The sequence below is a fragment of the Symphalangus syndactylus genome, chromosome 5 (assembly GCF_028878055.3).
Source record: "Symphalangus syndactylus isolate Jambi chromosome 5, NHGRI_mSymSyn1-v2.1_pri, whole genome shotgun sequence".
In the NCBI taxonomy this organism is placed as follows: Eukaryota; Metazoa; Chordata; class Mammalia; order Primates; family Hylobatidae; genus Symphalangus; species Symphalangus syndactylus.
The window spans coordinates 69,497,300-69,519,028 of NC_072427.2; positions in this window are offsets into that span (position 1 = coordinate 69,497,300).

Here is a 21,729-nt window from a genome sequence, read left to right on the forward strand (position 1 = left end):
ATACTGTTGCCGGATATTTTCACATGCTAACTGGCACTAGAGTCTTGTACATTTTGTTTTCATGAGATATCCAGGTTACATGAATAATACACTGGGAGGTTTGGGTGATTTCTCAAACATTATTTTTGGTAGTTACAGAAACCAAAACCGAGGGGAATGTATATGTTTGTGAACATTTAATTACATGTCTATGTGCACAGGAATGAAAAAAATCACTTAATTGATAACTAAAAGCACCTTGTTAGGATGAAGCTAACTTGTGGTCTGTGCATTTTGAACCAGATTCTAATAAGCTTTTGAACCTTTTTGATACTGTCACTGAAAGATATTTTGTATTCTTTTCTTTTTCTATTTATCTGATTTGACTCCAATCCACTTTGTGGTGTTGGCTGGGTTTTTGGGTTGAGTCAAATTTTCCATACAACACAAAACTCTTTTGCTCTCACTCTGAGAATGTTCCTTAAATCAAGAATAGAACACTGAGGAAAGGCTTGTATTAACCTGTCAGGAAAGCAAGTTTGTGTCTTCTTTTTCTTCTTCTTTCTTCTCTTTTAATAAGACTAATAACTAGAGGTCTTAGCTGAAATAATGGAGATGTTGAAAGTGGATTTGAAAATGCATGGTAGTTGCCTAATCATGCTTGAACTTTCTAGTGGCTCACTTGCCTTTTGCTTTTTAATTGATGGGGCAGACATACCGAGTGTTTGGAGATGAACTGATACATGCCTGGATTTATGAGGCCCAGAGGCTAAGTTTGAACTTGCTAGCTAGTGGGAGAGCAGAGGGGTCACGTTCAGCTGTGGTTGAGGCTGAACTGCTGCTATTCAGTTCATATGGGGAGAAAAGCCACTTTCCAAAGGGCATTTGGTCTGCAGCAGAACCACAACTTTTCATCCTCTGATATGTCAAATGCAGAACCAATGTAATTATCTGGATAAATCAAACCACAGATTGTTTCATACTCTAAGGTAACTATGAAAGATACTGACAATGAGCCCATGCATTTTCTTTTCTTTCCATAAGCTTTCTTTCCCCCGAGACCTCACCTTTGTTAATTCCCTTCTCTTTCTTAAAAAGTATACAATCTCCTTGTGGTTCCTTTCTTGTAGCCTCTTGGGGACAGGCGAATTTGGTGGACTTACTGCCCTTCTTTCCAAATAACATGTAGTCCTCCTTAAAACAGCATTAAACTGACTGATCCCTATATTTTAATTTATTAATGTAGGGGAGGAGTAATGAGTAGAAGAGAATGAAAAGAAGAAAGCAAATTGATATTTTTTGAGAAATAGCCACGAGTCATGAATTTTGCTTGGTATTTTGTAAACATCCTCTCACAAACTTCTGTAATATAATTAAGATATTGTAAGTTAAAATCATTAGGAGTAACAGGGAGTTATGTCAGCAACATGGAGTTCTCTGGCTTCATTCCTTGCCCGCAAAAGAAATCCAATTAGCAATTATGCACAGGCAAGAATTCCATCTTGAATATCCCAGAATTCAGGAGTGAGGCTGAGACACTCCTTTGGACCACAGAATCTAAAAATGCCATGAGTGAATGGTAAGAGAATCAGTTTTCTTTGACTGCAGTCCCCCTTTTCCAGACTGGCATGGCACCACATGCAGAAAATTCTCCTGGGTCCACAGCTTCTGCAGTCAGTGTGAAGGATAAATTGGAGGTGAACATTCAGCATCGGTACCATTATGAGACCCTTTGCTGGAGACTTGCTCCTGTCTCATCCTGTGAGAAATATTGGGAGTGCCAGCAGGGCTGGACCACCTGGGGTCAGTTGGAGACACGGAAGTTGGGTAAGGCTCCATAAGAACCAGTGCATGGATCTTGGTAGCTGCTCTGCATTCCAACCAAAGAAGGCACCACAGCAGAGAAACTAGCTAACAGCATCATGCTGCAGGCAACACAGCAGAGATTCCAAAACACAGTACCACCCAGCCAGGAAAGACAACCCATAACCTGGCCCAATTACACCTGATGGTAGAGTTCAGCCAGGGGTCTCACCAGACCACAGAGCACAGCCAGCAATACCATTTATCCTCCACACAGGAAGTGACCCAGCTCAACTAGAGAATCCCACACCAAGGCCTGCCTGTTCGGGGTTGCAGTTAGCCAGCACATACAGAATCCCAGGCTAGACTAAATAGTAAAGGCCTATTACCACCAAACAGCAGCTGCAAAGGCTGGAAGAGATGGTCACCTCTTTAAATATGCAGGCATCAATTTAAGGACACAAGAAAATTATGACAAATCAGGGAAATATAACACCACTGCCAAAAAAAAAATAAAAATGAAGCTCCAGTAAGGAACCCAGGAATAAAGGATATCTATGAAGTGACTGATAAAGAATTGAGAATAATCCCTTTAAAGAAATTCAGGTAACTACATGAAGATATGGATAGAAAATTAAATACAATTTGGAAAACAATTCATGAACAAAATGAAAAGTTTGACAAAGAAATAGAAACAATTTTTAAAAACCAAATAGAAATCTTAGAGATATAAAACACAACAACTGAACTGAAAAATTCAATAGAAAAATTCAATGGAGCCTTGATCAAGCAGAAGAAAGAATCAGTGAGCTCAAGACAGGACACTTGAAATTATCCAATCAAAGGAGCAAAAAGAAAAAAAGAATAAAGAAAGCTTACAGGACTTATGAGATAGCATCAAAGGAGCAAATATTTGTCTTTGGAGTTTAAGAGGCAATAGAGAAAGGCAAAGGAGTAGAAAGCTTATTTAAGGAAATAATAGCAGAAAACCTTCTAAACCTGAAGAAAGACATAAATATCTGGTACAGGGAGGTTAACAGGCACCAATCAAATGCAATCTAAATAAGACTACCCCAACACATAATATAGTCAAACCATCAAATATCAAAGACAAAGAGAGGATTCTTAAAGCAGCAAGAGAAAGGAAGCAAATAACTTATGAGAGAATTTTAATTTATTTAGCAGTAGACACTCAACAGAAATCTTACAGGCCAAGAGGAAGTGGGATGATACATTCAAAGCACTGAAAGAAGACTACTCTGCCAACCAAAAATACTGCAGTGCTGTCCTTCAGAAATGAAGGACAGGTAAAGACTTTCTGAGACAAACAAAAGCTGCGAGATTTTTCACCCCAGACCTATCTTACAAGAAATGCTAAAGGGAGTTCCTCACACTGAAAGAAAAAAATGCTATTGAGAAACACAAAAACATATGAAAGTGTAAAACTTACTGGTAAAAGTAAGTACACTGGTAATAATATTTGGAATAGTCTAATATTTTAATGATGGCATGTAAATCACATATTTAGTATAAAAGTTAAAGGACAGAATTATTAAAAATGATGACAATAAATTGTCAAGGGATATGAAATATAAAATGTTATAAACTGTGGCATAACAAAGTCAAAATATGGGGGTAGAGTGAAGTATAGAGTTTTGTTTTTGTTTTTGCAATCAAAGTTAACTTTTTATCAGCTTAAAGTAACCTGTTATAACTACAAGATGTTTTTTGTAAGCCTCATGGTAAGCACAAAGTGAAACCTATAATAGATACACAAAAAAATAAAAAGCAAGAAATCAAAACACACTACAGAGAAAATCACTTAACTAAAAAGAAAGATAATAAGAGAGGAAAAAAGGAATAAATAATCTATAAAACAACCAGAAAACAGTTAACAAAATGGCAATAGTATGTCCTTGGCTATCAATAATTACCATGAATGTAACTTGATTAAATTCTCCAATTAAAAGAGTGATTGAATCAATTTTTTTTTTAAAGACCTAACCATTTTTTGCCTAGAAGAGAATGAGACTCAGTTCACTTGTAAGGACACATATAAATTGAAAGTGAAGGGATGGAAAAAGATATTCCATGAAAACACAAATCAAAAGAAGGCAGGAATAGTTATACTTAAATCAAATAAAATAGAATTTAAGTCAAAATTGTGAAAGGAGACAAAAATGATCATTATGTTTTGATAAAACGGTAAATTTACCTAGAGGATATAACAATTATAAAGATATATGCACCCAACATGAGAGCATCTAAATATATAAGGGAAATATTAATAGATCAGAAGAGAGAGACAGATCGCAACGTAATTATAGTAGGCAACTCGAACACCTGTTGTTTCAACAACGGACAGATTATTTAGAAAATCAACAAGGAAATATCAGACTTAAACTATACTTTAGGCCAAGTGAACATAATGGTCACATACAAAACAGTTCATCCAACAGCTGCAGAATACACATTGCTCTCAACTGCATGTGGAACTTCCTCCAAAGTAGATTATATGTTCAGCCACAAAATAAGTTTATAAAATTTTATGAAGATTGAAATCATATCAAGTATCTTTTCTAAATATAATAGTATAAAACTAGAAATAAATAACAGGAGGGATTTTGGAAAAGTCACAAATACATGGAAATTATAAAATTTATTGAGACAAATAAAAATTGAAATATACCACAACAAAGCCCATAGGATATAGCAAAAGCAATTCTCAGAGGGAAGTTTATAGTAATAAACAACTATATCAAAAAGAAGACTCTCAACCAATCTAACACTGTATTTTAAGGAGCTAGAAAAATAAGACAAAACTAAGTCCAAATTTAGTAGAAGGAATGAAATAATAAAGATTAGAGCAGAAACAAATGAAATAGAGACTAGGAAAATAATGTAAAAGATCAAAATGAGGAGTTGGTTTTTTTATTTTTATTTATTTTTTATTTTTTTGAGAATGAGTCTCACTCCTATCACCCAGGCTGGAGTGGTGTGATCATGATCACATCTCACTGCAGCCTTGACCTCAGGTGATTCTCCCATCTCAGCCTCATGAGTAGGTGGGACTACAGGCACATGCCACCATGCTTGTCTAAATTTTCTGTATTTTTAGTAGAGATGAAGTTTTGCCATGTTGGCCAGGCTGGTCTCGAACTCCTGGGCTCGAGTGATCCACCTGCCTTGGGCTCCCAGAGTGCTGGGACTACAGGTGTGAGCCACTGCACCTGGCCAAGAGTTGGCTTTTTGAAAGATAAAATGGAAAAATCATTAGCTAGGTTGAGAAAAAAGAGGAGAAGATTCAAATAAAATCGCAGATGAATAAACATACATTACAACTGATACCACAGAAATAAAAAGGATCGTTAGAGAATATTGTGAATAATCATATGCCAGCAAATTGGAAAACCTAGGAGAAGTGGATAAATTTCTGTACAACCTACTAATATTGAATTACAAAGAAATAGAAAAACTAAACAGACCAATAATGAGTAAGGAGATTGAATCAGTAATAGAAAGTCTCCCATCAAACGAAAGCCCAGGACCTGATGGCCTCACTGCTGAATTCTACCAAAAGTTTAAAAAAGATCTAATACCAAATTCTTTTCAAACTCTTTAGAGAAATTAAATGGAGAGACTACTTCTAAACTCATTTTACAAGGCCAGCATTATCCCGATACCAACACTAGACAAAGATCCAGCAACAACTACAAAACTACAGGCCAATACCCTGATAAACAGAGATACAAAAATCCTCACCAAAATACTAGCAAACTGAATTCAACTGCACATTAAAAAGATTATTCACCATGGTTAAGTTAGAATCATCCCAGGAATGTAAGGATGGTTCAACATACACAAATCAATAAATGTGATAAGTCACATTAACAAAATAAAGGACGAAAACCATATATATGATCACTTTGACAGATGCAGAAAAAAAAACATCTGACACAATTCAACATCCCTTCATAAAAAAAACTTTAAATAAATTAGACATAGAAGGAATGTATCACAGAATAACGCAGACCATGTATGACAAACCCACAGCTAACATCATATTGAATGGGAAAAAGTTTACAGCTTTTCTGGAACAAGACAAGGATGCCCATTCTCCACTTCTATTCAACATCATACTGAAAGTCCTGACCAGCAGAGTTAGACAAGAGAAAGAAATAAAAGAAATCCAGATTGGAAAGGAAGAAGTTAAATTGTTCCCATTTGCAGATGACATGATGTTACATATTGAAAACCCTAAAGACTCCACCAAAAAACCGTTAGAACTAATAAATTCAGTAAAGGTGCAGGATTAGCATTTCAATATACTAACAGCAATCGATCTGAAAAAGAAATAAAGAAAACAATCCATTTACAATAGCTAAAAAGAAAACATATACTTAGAAATAAATGTATCCAAGGAACTGAACTATCTCTCCACACTGAAAACAATAAAACACTGATGAAAGAAATTGAAGAACACACATATACATGGAAAGATATACCGTGTTCATAAACTGGAAGAATTAATATTGTTAAAATGTCCATAGTACTCAAATCAATTTACAGATTCAATGCAGTTCTTATCAAAATGGCATTCTTTGAAAAAATAGAAAAAACAATCCTAAAATTTGTACAGATCCACAAAAGACCCTGAAGAGTCAAAGTAATCTTGAGGAAAAGTAACAAATCTGGAGCCATCACACTACCCGATTTCAAAATACACTCCAAAGCTACTGTAACCAAAACAGCATAACACTGGCATAAAAATGGACAGATGAACCAATGGAACAGCAAAGAGAGCCCAGAAATGAATCCAGGCACCTATGGCCAACTGATTTATGACAAAGTTCCAAGAAAATACAATGGGGAAACGACAATCTCTTCAATAAATAGTGCTGGGAAAACTAGACATCTACATGCAGAGGAACGAAATTAGACCTTTATCTTTCATCATATAAAAAATAAACTCAAAATAGACAGAAGGCCCAATACTATTAGACTATCAGAAGAAAATACAGGGGAAAAGCTCCATGAAATTGGTCTGGGAAATGATTTTCTGGATATGACTTCAAAATCACAGGCTATAAAAGCAAAAATAAACAAATGGCATTATGTTGAACCAAAAGCTTCTGCAAAGGAAACAATCAACAAAGTGAAGAGGCAACCTACAGAATGAGAAAATATATTTGTATACCATATATCTGATAAGGGGTTAATATCCAAAATATATAAGCAACTCAAACAATTCAACAACAGGAAAACAAATGACGTGATTAAAAAGTAGGAAAAAGACCTCAATAGACATTTCTCAAAAGAAGACATATAAATGGCCAACAGGTATATGAAAAAAATGTCAACATTACTAATCATTAGGGAAATGCAAATCAAAACCACCATGAGATATCATCTCACCCCTGTTAGACTGGCTATTATCTAAAGATAGCAAGCACTGGCAAATATATGGAGAAAAGAGAACCCTTGCATACCTTTTTGGAGAATGTAAATGAGTATAGTCATTATGGAGAACAGCATGAGGTCCCTGAAAAAATTAAAAGTATGATCCATTAGTCCTCCTACTGGGTGAACATCCAAAGGAAGTGACATTAGTATGTTAAAGAGACATCTACACTTCCAAGTTTATTGCCGCACTATTCACAATAGCCAAGATATGGAAGCAACTCAAGTGTCCTTCAGCAGATAAATGGATTTAAAAAATGTGGCATATACACACAATAGAATACTGTTTAGCCAAAAAAGAGGAAAATTCCGCCATTTGCAACGGCGTGGTTGAGTCTGGAGGACATTGTATTAAGTGAAATAAGCTAGGCACAGAAAGACAAATACCACAAGATCTCACTCATATGTGGAATCTAAAAAAGCTGACCTCATAGAATAGAGAATAGAATGGTGGTTTCCAGAGGCTGAAGTAATTGGGGGTTGGGGAGATGTTGGTCAAAGAATATATATTTACAGTTAGATAGCAGGAGTAAGTTCCAGTGATCTATTGTATAGCAGGATGACTGTAGTTAATGTACTGTATTCTTAAAAAAATTATGAGAATGACTTTTAAGTGTTCTCACCACAAAAAAACTAGGTGAGGTAACACATTTATTAGTTAGCTCAATTGAACCATTCCACAATATTTTATACTTCAGGCATCATATTGTACATGATAAAGACATACATTTTAATATGTCTATTTTAAAAAAATTAATTTTAAAATTAAATTATTAGGATAATTATCTTTATTTTTAATCTCAATTTAGTAAGTAGATATTGGTTTATGCCTTGGCCCTCCTCTGGATGGCATTCTATGGATCAGACTTTTCTTGAGACAATAGAATACTAAATAACAGTGATCATAAGCAAAACAAACCTTTACACTACTTTGTGTACAGAGGCTCAGTAAACTTAATAGTTTACAGAGGCAGTATATCATGCTGTTTAGGAGAGAGAAGGACCTGAATCCAATTTAGAACTTTATGCTAACTAGCTGTGTGAGTTGTTCAACCTACTTTTTAGTTTTCTCATGGAGATAAAAATACCACCTATTTTATAGGGTTGTTTTGAAAATTGAATAGCCTGCAATAAGTGGTAGGCATTTTTATTATTAATTATTCACATATATGGCATAAGCTGATACTGGTTCTTAGAATATAAAGCTAAAAGTAGATGTCAGCAAAGTTATAAAATCCAAGGACAATGTGAGTTGGAAAAGATTATATATAGAAGGGACAAAACTGCCTCATATTTTCCTTAAATGGTCTCATATTTCTCCTTTTTTTCCACTCCCACAATTAGCTAAATACCTACCACATTATACCTCAATCAGATGATTTATAGCTATAATAATTATTTCTAAATTTTATTCATTTGTCTTATCACCCTAAAATATATTTTTGCTGTATCATTCTCTCTACTGAAAATCCATACATCATTTCCTATCTGACTTTCTGTTGAAGAGCATATTTCTTGGGATGGTAGTAAAAGCTCTCAGGATCAGACTGCAGTCTCCAATTATAATTCTGCTTCTCGTGATCTTCCATATAAACACCCTACTTCATTTGGCTTGCAGCTTTAATATGCCAACTTCATCTTTCTGTCAGCCCTACAACAAACATTGAATACTTTATATTGTTCTCTTGCTTGACATTTGTTCCCTTTCCTCTTCCTCTAATAAAATTCTATCCATCTTCTAATACCCATATCTTTTGCATTATTTCCTGATGAACTACATGCTAAAGTGATAAAGTGAGTATGATCAGGGACTGCGAATATGATAGTCACCTCCTTAATTAGATTCTATTGTGTGCAAATATTCCTGTGATAATATTATATTAGTTAAGACTCCTTAACAGGCTGGCATGAGAGATTTGAAGCAAGAGAAATGCTTTCCCTACTGGCCTTGAAAAAGTAAATTACCATGTTATAGAGAGGACTCTGTGGCAGGAAACCGAGGGTGGCCTCTAGGATGTGAGATCAGCCTCTGGCTGACAGTCAGTAAGAAAGTCCTACAACCACAAGGAATAGAATTCTGCTAACAATCATTGAACTCACAAAAAGACCTTGAGCCTCAGATGATATCAGAATCCCAGCTGACATCTTGATTTCAGGCTTATAAGACTCTGAGCAGACAACTCAGCTAAAACATACCAAATTCCTGACCTACAGAAGGTGTGAGATAGTAAACTGTGTTGGTTTAAGCCAAAAATTAGTGGTAATTTGGCACACAGCAATAGAAAGCTAATACAGTTGGTAATGAAGCCATCTGGTCTGGGCTTTTCTTTGTTGTGAAGATTTTGATTGCTGACTCAATCTTATTATTTGCTATTGGTCTGGTTAAGTTTTCTGTTCCTTCATGATTCAATTTTGGTAGGTTGTATGCAACAACCTACCACCAGATGGCTTAGCTGGTGAATTCTACCAAACATTTAAAGAAGAATTAACACAAGTGCTTCTTAAACTCTTCCCAAAACGGAAGGGAACATCTCAGTACTCATTTTATGCAGCAAGCATGATGCTGATACCAAAATGAGACAAAGACACTATAAGAAAAGAAAGCTACAGGCCCATATCTCTAAGGCACATGGATGCAAAAATCCTCAACAAAATGCTAGCAACCTGAATTCAACAGCACATTAAAAGGATCAGCATGACTATGTGGGATTTATACCTGGGATGCACAGATGGCTTAATATATGCAAATCAATTAATGTAATAAATGATACTAACAGATTGAAGAATAAAAGTCACATTCATATCTTACTAGATGCAGAAAAAGCATTCGACTAAATTCAACAGCCTTTCGTGATAAAAACTCTCAACAAATTAGGTATAGAAGGGATTTGCCTCAATACAACAAAGGCCGTATATGAAAATCCACCAGCTAACATCACACTCAATGAAAAACTGAAAGATTTCCCTCCAAGATCAGGCACAAAGCTAGGATGCTCATTCTTACTGTTTCCATTCAACATTGTACTGAACTTTAGCCAGAGCAATTAGGCAAGAAAAAGAAATTAAAGGTATCCAAATAGGAAGGGAGGAATTAAAATTATGTTGCTGATGACATGATCTTATATGTTGAAAACCCTAAGAATGCCACAAAAAAACTGTTAGAACTAATAAACAAATATAGTAAGATTACAAGATACACAATACACATACAAAAATCCATTGTGTTCTATACTCTAACAATGAATTATCCAAAACAGAAATTGAGAAAACAATGCTATTTTCAAGAGTATCAAAAAGAATACAATATTTGGCAATAAACTTAACCAAGGAGGGCCAGGCCCGGTGGCTCACGCCTGTAATCCCAGCACTTTGGGAGGCCGAGGTGGGTGGATCATGAGGTCAGGAGATTGAGACCATCCTGGCTAACACGGTGAAACTCCATCTCTACTAAAAATATGAAAATGAAAAATTAGCTGGGTGTGGTGGCAGGCACCTGTAGTCCCAACTACTGGGGAGGCTGAGGCAGGAGAATGGCGTGAACCCGGGAGGCGGAGCTTGAAGTGAGCCGAGATTGCGCCACCGCACTCCAGCCTGGGGGACAGAGCAAAACTCCATCTCAAAAAAAAACAAAACAAAAACAAAAAACTTAACCAAGAAGGTGAAATACTTGAAAACTACAAATCATTGATGAAAGAAATGTAAATAGACACAAATAAATGGAAAGATATTTCATGTTCATGAATTGGAAGACTTAATATTGTTAAAATGTTCATAAAAAAGTGATCTACAGAATCAATGCAATTCCTTTAAAAATTCCAATGGCATTTTTTTTTTTTACAGAAAAGAAAAAAAAAACTAAAATTTACATGAAACAACAAAAGACACCAAATAGCCAAAGCAATCTTGAGAAAAAAGAACGCTGAAAGCATTAGACTTCCTGATTTCAAAATATATTACAAAGCTATAGTAATTAAAATAGTATGTTACTGACACAATTTTTTAACAAGGGTGCCAAGGGTACACATGGGGAAACAGTAAGTGTCTTCAGCAAGCGTTGTTGGGAAAGCTAGATATCTACATGCAAAAGAATGAAACCGGACCCTTAACACACATCAAACACAAACATCAATGGAGAAAATTACATATTTAAATGTAAGAACTGAAATAGTATACCTCTCGGGAGAAAACATAGGACAAAATCTTATGACATTGGGCTCAGCAATATTTCTTGGATATGACACCAAAAATCACAAGCAACAAAAGCAAAAACAGATAAGTGGCATTATACCAAACTAAAAATCTTCTGCACTGCAAAAGAATCAATGGTCAAAAGGCAACCTACAGAATGGGAGAAAAATATCTGTAAATTATGTATCTGATAAGAGGTTAATATCCAAAACAAATAAGGACCTCCTACAACTCAATGTCAAAAAAAGCAAATAACCCAATTTTAATAATGGACAAAGGATTTGTTGAGAGGTTTCTCTACAGAAGACATACAAATGTCCAACAGATATATATCAAAACATGCAACATCACTAATCATCAGGGAAATGCAACTAAAAACTATAATAAGATATCACATCACGCCTGTTAGGGTGGCTATTACAAAAAAAAATCAAAAGATAACAAGTGTTGGAGAAGATGTTGAGAAATTGGAACTCGTACACTGTTGGTAGGAATGTAAAATGGGGTACAACTGCTATGGAAAATAGGACAGAGATTCCTCAAACAATTAAAAATAGAACTACTATGTAATCTAGGAATCACACTTCTGGGTATACATCCAAAAGAATTGAAATGAGAACTTTGAAGAGGTATCTGTACCTTCTGATTCATTGCCACAGTATTCATAAAAGCCAAGATATGGAAACAACATAAATGTCCATCAACACATGAATGAATAAAGAAAATGTGGTATACACATACAAAGGAATATTATTCAGCCTTTAAAAAGAAGGAATCATGTCATATGTGACAACATGGATAAAGTTGGAAGACATATGCTCTGTGAAATAAGCCAGTCACAGGAGGACAAGTACTGCCTGATTTCACTTATACAAGGTATCTAAAATAGTTAAACTCATGGAAACAGAGAGTAGAATGGTGTTTGCCAGGGACTGGGAGGGAAAGAAAAATAGGGAGTTGTTGTTCAGCAAGTATATAGTTTCAGTTTTTCAAGGTAAGTTTTAGAGATCTGCTGTACAGCTTGGTGCCTATAGTTTACAATACTGTAGTGTGCATTTAAAATTTTGTCCAGAGGACAGATCTCATGTTAAATCTTCTCACCACAAGCAAACAAACCAAAAACACTAATCTAGTGGATTATGGAAGTCTCTCTAGGCCATGGTTGCAAGATCTGAAGTTTAGTTCCTGGAAGTACAAAGAGCTAGCCCTTTGACTCTTCCGTATATTTTCCTGTGTGTAACTTGGGGATGATTCCTGTTAAGGAAACCATTTGGAGGAGCAGATCAACTAAGAGTATTATGAAATAAAAAATTTATTCTAGGGATCAGACTCCACACAATTGTGAGAGCAGCTGGGAAAGTTCTGGTCCGGCAGGGAGAATTGAAAAATCACTTGTCACTAAACATTCCTCCTAAAGCACTGGCAGCGGTGGACCTCTTTTAGTGATAACAAGGACCAGAGAGAGCAACTTGTTCTTCATCTTGGATCAATAAAAATTTCCCTGAGACAATAGGTTTAGATTTATAAAAAGCAACATAATTGAAGTACAATTAAATACAATAAAATACACCCATTTTAGTCTACGGTTTGGTGACTTTTGCCAAATATATACACTTGAGTAACTACTACCACAGTCAAGATATAAAACATTTGTATCACCGTAAAAAGTTCTCTTCTTTTCCTTTGCACTTGATAATTCCCCACTCTTGGGCCGAGACAACTGTAGTCTTTCAGTCACTACAAACTGTATTTCCCACGTTTTAGAATTTCACATTTATGGAATCATACACTATGCTCTTTTGTAAGTGACTTCTTACACCCATCATGTTTTCAGAATCTTCCTTGTTGCTTTTATCAGTAGTTCATCACTTTTCATTGCTTAGTATTATTATATTGTACGGACCACATATGTAATATAGTTTATTAATTTATTAATTTAGTTTATTAATTCAGCATTTGAAATTATTCTAGCAAGGTAACTTTTAAAAATTCCTTGTGATTTCTACATATACCGTCATTCAAATAAAGACTTTTTACCACTTTCTTTCCAATATTTAAGGCTTTAATTCATTTCTCTTGCCTTTTTGCACAGACTAGAACCTCCAATACATTTCTGAATAAAAATGGTGTCCAGTTTTATAACTGCTGTGGTAGAAGGGTAAATCTGGTGTTTATTACTTTGTCATAGGCCCTTGAATTTTTGTAGGATTTATATCCCATCTTCTTGTATGTATGTATCTTACCAAGGCTTCTTGAGTAATTACTGTATTTTACTCAACACATTCAATCAGCATGATATCCTTAGTGTATTTGCACAGCGTTTGTTCTGTGGAATGGAGATATGACTGAGGTCCTTTGGACTAAGGTTGGATATTGAGAGTTAACATAACCTTGAACAGTGGTAAAACAGTGAATGTCTATTGGTGCTCCTTCAAGTTGAAAGCACAAAGCTTTTGGTGGTTTTCAGTAACAGGCTAACTAACAACAACCACAAAACATTTACTAGATTAATAACCGTGCAAGGTACCAGCAGAGATGTGTTGATTTGTTCCAGTAAAAAAACCACATCTGTAAGAGCAACTGTGATTTGACTCACCATCTTATTGAATTTATGATCATACACTGTCACTTTCCAGAATCCGTCTGTCTTATGCTCAGAATTAAAAGGTTATTTGAACAGGGCTGTGTTAGGTATCACCACTCCTCCAACATTGAATTCCTTGATAATGTCATTAATCTCTATAATCCTTTCAGGACTCTTGTATTACTTTGGGTTTAATATTTTGGTAGGTGGAGGAAATTTTGGGGCTTTCCACTTGGTCTTTCTTATCATAATAGCTCTTATTCCATAGGTCAAAAAACCAATATAGGGAGTCTGCTAGTTGTTGAGTATGTATATATCAATAATACCTTCTGGAATTTGAAAATAAACATGAGATAGTATTGGAGCTCCATTGGTCTATAGTGAGACAGCTCTGGTCCTAAATTACATTGATCACCCAACCTCCATTACTGCCTACTCTGACTGTTGAGCTACAGTGACTTTGAGTCTCAGGAATTAGTGTGAGTTCACAATCAGTGTCCAATAATTTCCACTAAACCTGGTTACTTTCATTTCTTCAATGCACAGTCACAATGATAAATGCCTGTAGTCCTTTTGAGAAAGAATAATTGCAATATAAATTATTGGCAGTATATCAGGCTGAATGCTGGCTTCTACTAGAGGCATGGAACATCTCCAGGCTATCTTTATCTTTGATGTCTTTAGACCTATACTGATATTTCTATGTACCTCAGGGATATGGTTTGAATAATTGTCCCCTCCAAATCTCATGTTGAAATTTCATCCTCATTGTTGGAGGTGGGGCCTAGTAGAAGGTGTTTGGGCAATGGGGGCTTGTCCTTCATGAACAAGTTGGTGCTGCCCTCATAGTGATGAATGAATTCTCACCCTATTAGTTACCACAATATTTGATTGTTAAAAAGAGCCTTGCACCTCCTCCTGTCTCTCTTGCCTTCTTCCACTTGCCATGTGATACTGGCTCCCCTCAGCCTTCCCCAAAGCCCCCACTGGAAGCAGATGCTGGCATCATGCTTCTTATACAACCTGCAGAACCGTGAACCAAATAAACCCCTTTTCCTTATAAATTATCCTGTCTTAGGTATTCCTTTATATCAGCACAAAACAGACGAATACACTCACCCTAACCAAGCTTCTTTTTCAAGGTGAGAGAGAATGGTGAAATGCAATTATATGAGTTTGAACTCTTCAATTTTCATCATCATTTCTTCTCCTCATGATCCTGCAAGCTGGATGATACTGGATTTCTACTTTGTTTTCCTCTATAAAATGGACTTTTCTTACATCATATCCATCTATAGGTGGTTTAAGGGAAGAAAAACTTTTTCTCCTAGACTCGGCAACTAGGATCCTTCAAATTAAACCGACAAAAGACAGATTAACAGAAGAGTTGACTATATCCATACAGAGTCCTTCACGGAAAAGAGGTAAAGACTCAAAGAAGGGGTTAGACCAATGAGTTTGTATGTCATTTTAACAAAGCAATACATTCTGGAGAAGAAACCAGACAAAGGAAGGGAGAGGGTTTGGCTTCTAGGGCCAGTAAATTGTGGAAAGGTAAATACATGGGGTGAAAGAATGGAAGGTAAGGGTTGTTCAGTGAGGTTTGTTATGCATACTCTGCGTACTCAAACTGGTGCCTTCTCCACTGATGTGAGTCCTCTTCCTCTTCCTGGTATGGGAGAGGGAGACACTTTTATAAGTGAAAATTTGTCCCCTGCTTTTATACTGAAAGGGGAGGTTTGAAAGCTTTTCCTGCATCAGTTTTTCTCAACTAAGTCCAGCTCAGAATAATCCTTATGCCAAAGTGGCATATTTCGAAGAAGCACCCTTTAATCCCCTTCAGTAGCATCTATCATTCTCCTCTTCCTAATTCATAAAGATTGATGAGAAACAATGCTGATAAGCTTACTTAATAGGAAAGAAACAAAAATATTATTCTATTACAGCTTTATTAAGGCATTTATTATGCTTTATTTTTATTTTAAGTAGACTATGCAATTCACAAGTTCTTAAGAGCAGGGACTTGTTATTTCATCCTAGTAACTATACACCTATTGTAATTTTGGCACACAGTAGACACAAATTAAATTTTGTTGATTGCAGACCATGAATGCATGAGTGCAATTGTAAACTAGTGTTACTATCAGTAAAAAGCCTGAGTTCTAGTTGTAAAATTATGCTGATTCTCCTGGGTTGGTAGTGACTTTGAGCCATTGAGTTTTAACATTTTTTTCTAAGGAACTAACCATTTCATGAATCCTTCAATAGGGGCTAAGAAAAAAAGTCCTGATACACTGAAACTAATCATGTGAAGAAAGAGTTGCCAGAGTTATTAAAACAGAAGTAGCCTGACATCCTCAGCTTTTGAGAAACAGAACTCGGAGTTAACACTAATAGTTTTAATGATTCCATGTTTGAAGTCTGAAGTTCTGTGAATGATTCACCTTAAGCATATTTAAATTTATTAACCCTTTTGCTTCTGGCAATTTATTTTTGGAAACGTCTTCCTTATGATTCAGTTGAGGAGTCTGGGAAGCAAGTATACAGCCAGGGCAGAGTTGCAGAATCCCAAGGGAAATGAATGTAAGAAAGAACTGACTTCCTCTCCTGTGCCTATTTCCACTCACCCTACACACCTTCTTCTGTGGGTGCATCAATCCCTACTGAAAAAAGGATCTACAAAGTTGCTCTTTTCAGGAAAAAGAAAAGGAAGTAGGAGGAGTATGGTAAGGAATATAGTAGGGTCAGGCATAGCTTGCCTTTGTATAACTGCAAAATGTCTACCAATTGGAATATATCAGGTCCTTTCTTAATTTAAATTAATCCAAGACAGGGGGATGAGGCGCTAGCAGGAACAAGCTCCAAGTTTCCCTCTTTTTATTCTATTTCAGTTTTTCCTTTGTTGTATCTTACCTCAGATTTTTTTTTAACACTTCCTCTGCTTCAGAGTGTTCAGTTCTTAAGCTTCTATGATAGCAGAAAACAAGTGTGTCTTATTCACCATTTATTCCCACAGCCTTGTTAACATAAATAAAATATTAATGTACTTATTCAGTTCAAACTTTTACATGAAATATATATATGTGCATTTTTTAAAAAAAGGCAAGTAGTACAGAAGAGCATAACGTGCAAGATATTTTATCTATCCTTCCGTAACCCCCTCCTGATTTCCATGCGCACCCAAAACCACCTTAAACGATTCCTGTTTTTAAGACAGGAAACAGTGCCTCATGCTTATAATCCCAACACTTTGGGAGGTTGAAACAGAAGGATCACTTGAGGCCAGGAGTTCGAGGCTGCAGTGAACCATGATCGCACCACCGTGCTCCAGTCTGGGCAACAGAGGGAGAAAAACAAAAAAACAAAACCCCCCAACAATTCCTGTTTTTAGTCATTCTAGTCATTGTTTTCATTTTTACTGATTTGTCAGTTTTATACAATATCTTTGACGCTGCAGTATAAAAGATGAAAAATGTACTTCACTTACAGCATCTCTCAACTCTTTCTTCCAGGTCCCAATTTTTATTGTTATGTCACTGTATTAGTTTGCTCTCACACTGGTATAAGGAACTGCCTGAGACTGGGTAATTTATAAAGGAAAGAGGTTTAATTGACTCACAGTTCTGCATGGCTGGGGAGTCCTCAGGAAACTTACAGTCATGGTGCAAGGTGAGGGGAAAGCAAGGCATATCTTACATGGTGGCAGGAGAGAGAAAGGCAGGAACTGTCAAACACTTTTAAACCATCAGATCTTGTGAGAACTCACTCACCATCATGAGAACAGCATGGGGAAAACCATCTCATGATCCAATCACCTCCCACCAGGTCCCTCCCTTGACATGTGGGAATTACAATTCAAGATGAGATTTGGGTGGGGACACAAAGCCAAACCGTATCAGTCACTATTTTTACACAATAAATGATGGTTGAATGAGTAAGTACACATGCCAGTTTTCCCTCTCATTTCTTTACCTGAACAATGGTACCCTGGTTTATAAACTACTGGAAGCCAGCCCTCCCTCTGCCCAAAAATGAAAGAGCTTTCGATGCTGAGCCGTTTAGTTTTCTGTTAGTAAATCCCCCCAACACGCTCAGTGATCTCCTTATTAATTAAAACATTATCCTTCTCAGAAACATCTGAGTTTTAACAGGTCTTAAAGCCATTAACTGAAGGAAGAAGTCCTGATGCTGGAACTTCAAAACATTGAGGCTTGCTCTTTAAATCCTCCAGGATGTCCTGTAGCTTCTTAGTGAGCTGCTGATTTGGGCTGGGCAAGACTAAGAAAGTGGAACTTATGCTTAGTGACTAGGGATCATCAGCTATTTTTATTATGTCTGTCTTCTGAGGCTTTCTCTTTGGCTGTTGTTGGATGTATCAAAACAAAACATCTCCAGGAAAAAATATCAAAGGACCTAAAATTAATGTGTTATTTCAGTTTTCTTCTAAGCCAGCAAAAGAAAGTCCTTCTCTGACTAACGTCTGATAATACAAACCTCCCAGGCCAGCCCCTTTAACGTGCTGATTTAGGGCTCATGCCCGTTTTCCTCTCTCCTCATTTCATCTTCGTCTCTCTGATGCAATCAGCATGCTGGCCTTAGGCTCACCTCGGTTTTGTTTTATTTTTTAAGGGTGAAAGAAAAAAACTTTGGTTTCTCAAGTGGATATAAAATTAAACTCTTCTCCCCTTTTACAGCAGATTCTCTAAATCTTAGACTTTAAAAGTTTTGATTTAAATCCTGCCTTAGAGTGAGTCACAGGAAAGGAAATTCTCATCAATTATCTACTTTGGTAGCACTGTTTGGTACTCATCTGTGGGGTCCTAGGAAAAGCATTCAACTCAGATTGAAGAATGTTGCTTGAGTCCTTGATGTACTGTCTGCTTGCTGTGTGACTACAGGTAAGTCATCACAACTCTCTGAGCCAAGTTATCTCAACTAAAAATTGAAGATAGTAACATAGTACTTAGCTCACAGGGCTGTTGTATTGGTGAATTTAAGTTAATAAACTTAACTCAGCTCAAACTCAACTGTCTAAAATCAAATTTTTGATCTTGTTTTCCAATCCTTCTTCACCTCCAGTCTTTCCTATCTCAGTTGATTGCAACTCCAATCTTTCAGTTCCTCATGTAATGCTTCACATGGCCTTTCTCTCTCACACCAGATCCATCACCTCTCACCAGATTGCTGCAGTGGCCACCTAACTGGTCTCCATATTTTCACCCTTGCAGATCAAACCCAATCACATTACTCCTCCATGCAGGCTCAGCCTTGGTTTCTTGTTAGAGCTGATATCAAACTGGCTCACACTGGAACTAGGGTGTGAGTATTGAAATCCCTCTGTCTCCTTTGGTAAATATCTTTTCCCAGTTTCCTTCCATTGAAATTTCCCTAAAATCCATCAGGGGATGTCTCCACTATTCACTAACTAATAACTAACCGCTATTCAAGCAGTAATGCTTGGCACTTCAGGCGGCCTCTAGGATGCTGCTTCTGGGTGTCCATCTGATTAGCTCTTTTAGCTTCTACAGCTATCTACTCAAGGGTCACCTTTTCAACAAGGCACTTTCTGACTGCCTTATTTACAATGGAAACTCTTCCCTATTCCCCACTGGGAATCATTGCCCTCCATTGCAGTATCTCCATCTGACAGACTATAGACTTCACCTGTGTATTCATCTATTGTCTGTCTCCCTTCTCTGCATCAACTAGAATACAAGTGACCTGAGAAAGAAATTTGTCTGTTCTGTTTACCCTTTTACCCCTAGTGCCTAGAACAGAGGACCATAGCAAACCCTCAATAAATATTAGTTGGATGAGTGAATTAATCACTGCCCAGTTTTCCCATTTGAATAATAAAAAAAACTACATCCCAGATAAATTATGGAAATTAAATCATTGATGTGAAAGCACCTTGTGAGATATAAGTCCCTTAATAAATATTAGTTGTCATCAGCCTCCCCTCATTGATAAACATTTGTGGACCACAGGCACCATTCTCCAACACTACTGCCAATGATGGTCTCCATGTTTGAAGGGACTCTCTGAATATTCTGTCCTGGTGTCCTGGGTGCTATAGGTCTGAGTGGCCCATGATACTGCTTGTGCCCTGAATCCTGAGTGGATCACAGAGACTTCTTAAGGTAACCAGGACAAGGAGTGCGGGTCAGTAGTCATGAGGAGTGTGTGATGCATTCTTGCTGTCCCTTCAGTGCTTATTCTGTGGGCATATACATGGGCAGAGCTGGCATCAGCATTCATTTGTACTGAGGTACTTGCATCAATAAGCCATTTAAATGGGAAGACACCACAAAAGAGGAAGAAGTAGACACCTGCTTTATTCTCCATGTCTGGGAAGCAAAGTCCAACAGTAGTAATAGGTTCAGCATATGGTAATGTCTACATAACTTCACAAGGATGTTTTTAAAATTTAAAGATTTGCTCTAGGAGATCATTTGGAGACATGGCTAAGTAAGGGTCACAGGAAAGGCAAGAAAAAACATGCAGTGGGCTTTGGAGAAAAAAATCCAAGCCTACTGAATCCCCATACAAACAGTTCCCACTGAACTTGATGATCAATTCTCACTTCTTAACAAACAAACACAGAGTGAAGTGTACCATATATTTGGAGCCTAGACTGTAGCCCTTGCCATCAAGTTAAAGCTACTCAAGATCTGTGAAGACATGTCATCCATCCCACTGAAGGCACTTTCCTCCTCTGGTGCCTCACACCCTGTACTTCACTACCTTGTACACTTGTTTATTTGAGATGGGCATTCTTTAGCCAGTAATAAGATGAATGGTTGATGCTACAAGGATAGGAGTGTTTAGATTTGCACAGTGATACGTAGCTTTAAGTTAGTGGAAAATAATTTTGGCAAGCAGATGTGTCTCCATGTCATAAAAATATTTCTCTCTAGTATTTTGTTCTGACAGCTCAAACAAATATAATATGAGAATACTACCTGTGGCTTGTCTTTTTTTTTCTTTTGGTTTCTAATGCTGAATTTATAATCTTCTCTAACTTTGTGTGACCACACATATTTAAAATTCCTGTATCAAGTTGACTCACTGCCACATTTCCTTCTGTGGGGAAGAGGAAGCTACAGACCTCAAATGGCTTTTACATTGCCGGCATGACAAGTTCCCTGTACATATGGAATAGCAGATGCCTCCTTTCAAGGCTGCTCTTGACATTGTGGTTTTTAATGATTCTTCCATTTGGGAATATGTCCGCTCTGTACCAAAAACCTATCTAAGGGGCGAAGGAAAGTGGTGAAAACGGGCACGATACAGATGCCAGCAAGTTTCCCAGTTGGTCATGATCAACACATCATTCCAGAAGGAATAACTGTGGGGGGGTGGGGGGATTAGGGAGGGGAATAAAAACAAATTTTGGCAGACCCAAGCTTAGAAGAAAAACAATACTTTCACCGAATTTAGCCTCTGCTCTCTGTCATAGAAAATTATAATAAGTACACGAGAATTGCATTCAATTTTGGTCAAGTATTATTCTTGGAATATGCATTAGTCAGAATTGGCCTCATTAGAAGGGCACTTTTTGAACAGCAGTGTAGTGGTTCACAAGGCATGTAGACTCCTGAGAGGGTGCGATGCGGCTTTAAGAAGCTTATTTCATGTCCAATATCATTTATATTTCAAACTAGGACTCAAACCAGGGCTCATATTGAAACTTCAAATGACAAGAGGTAGAGCAA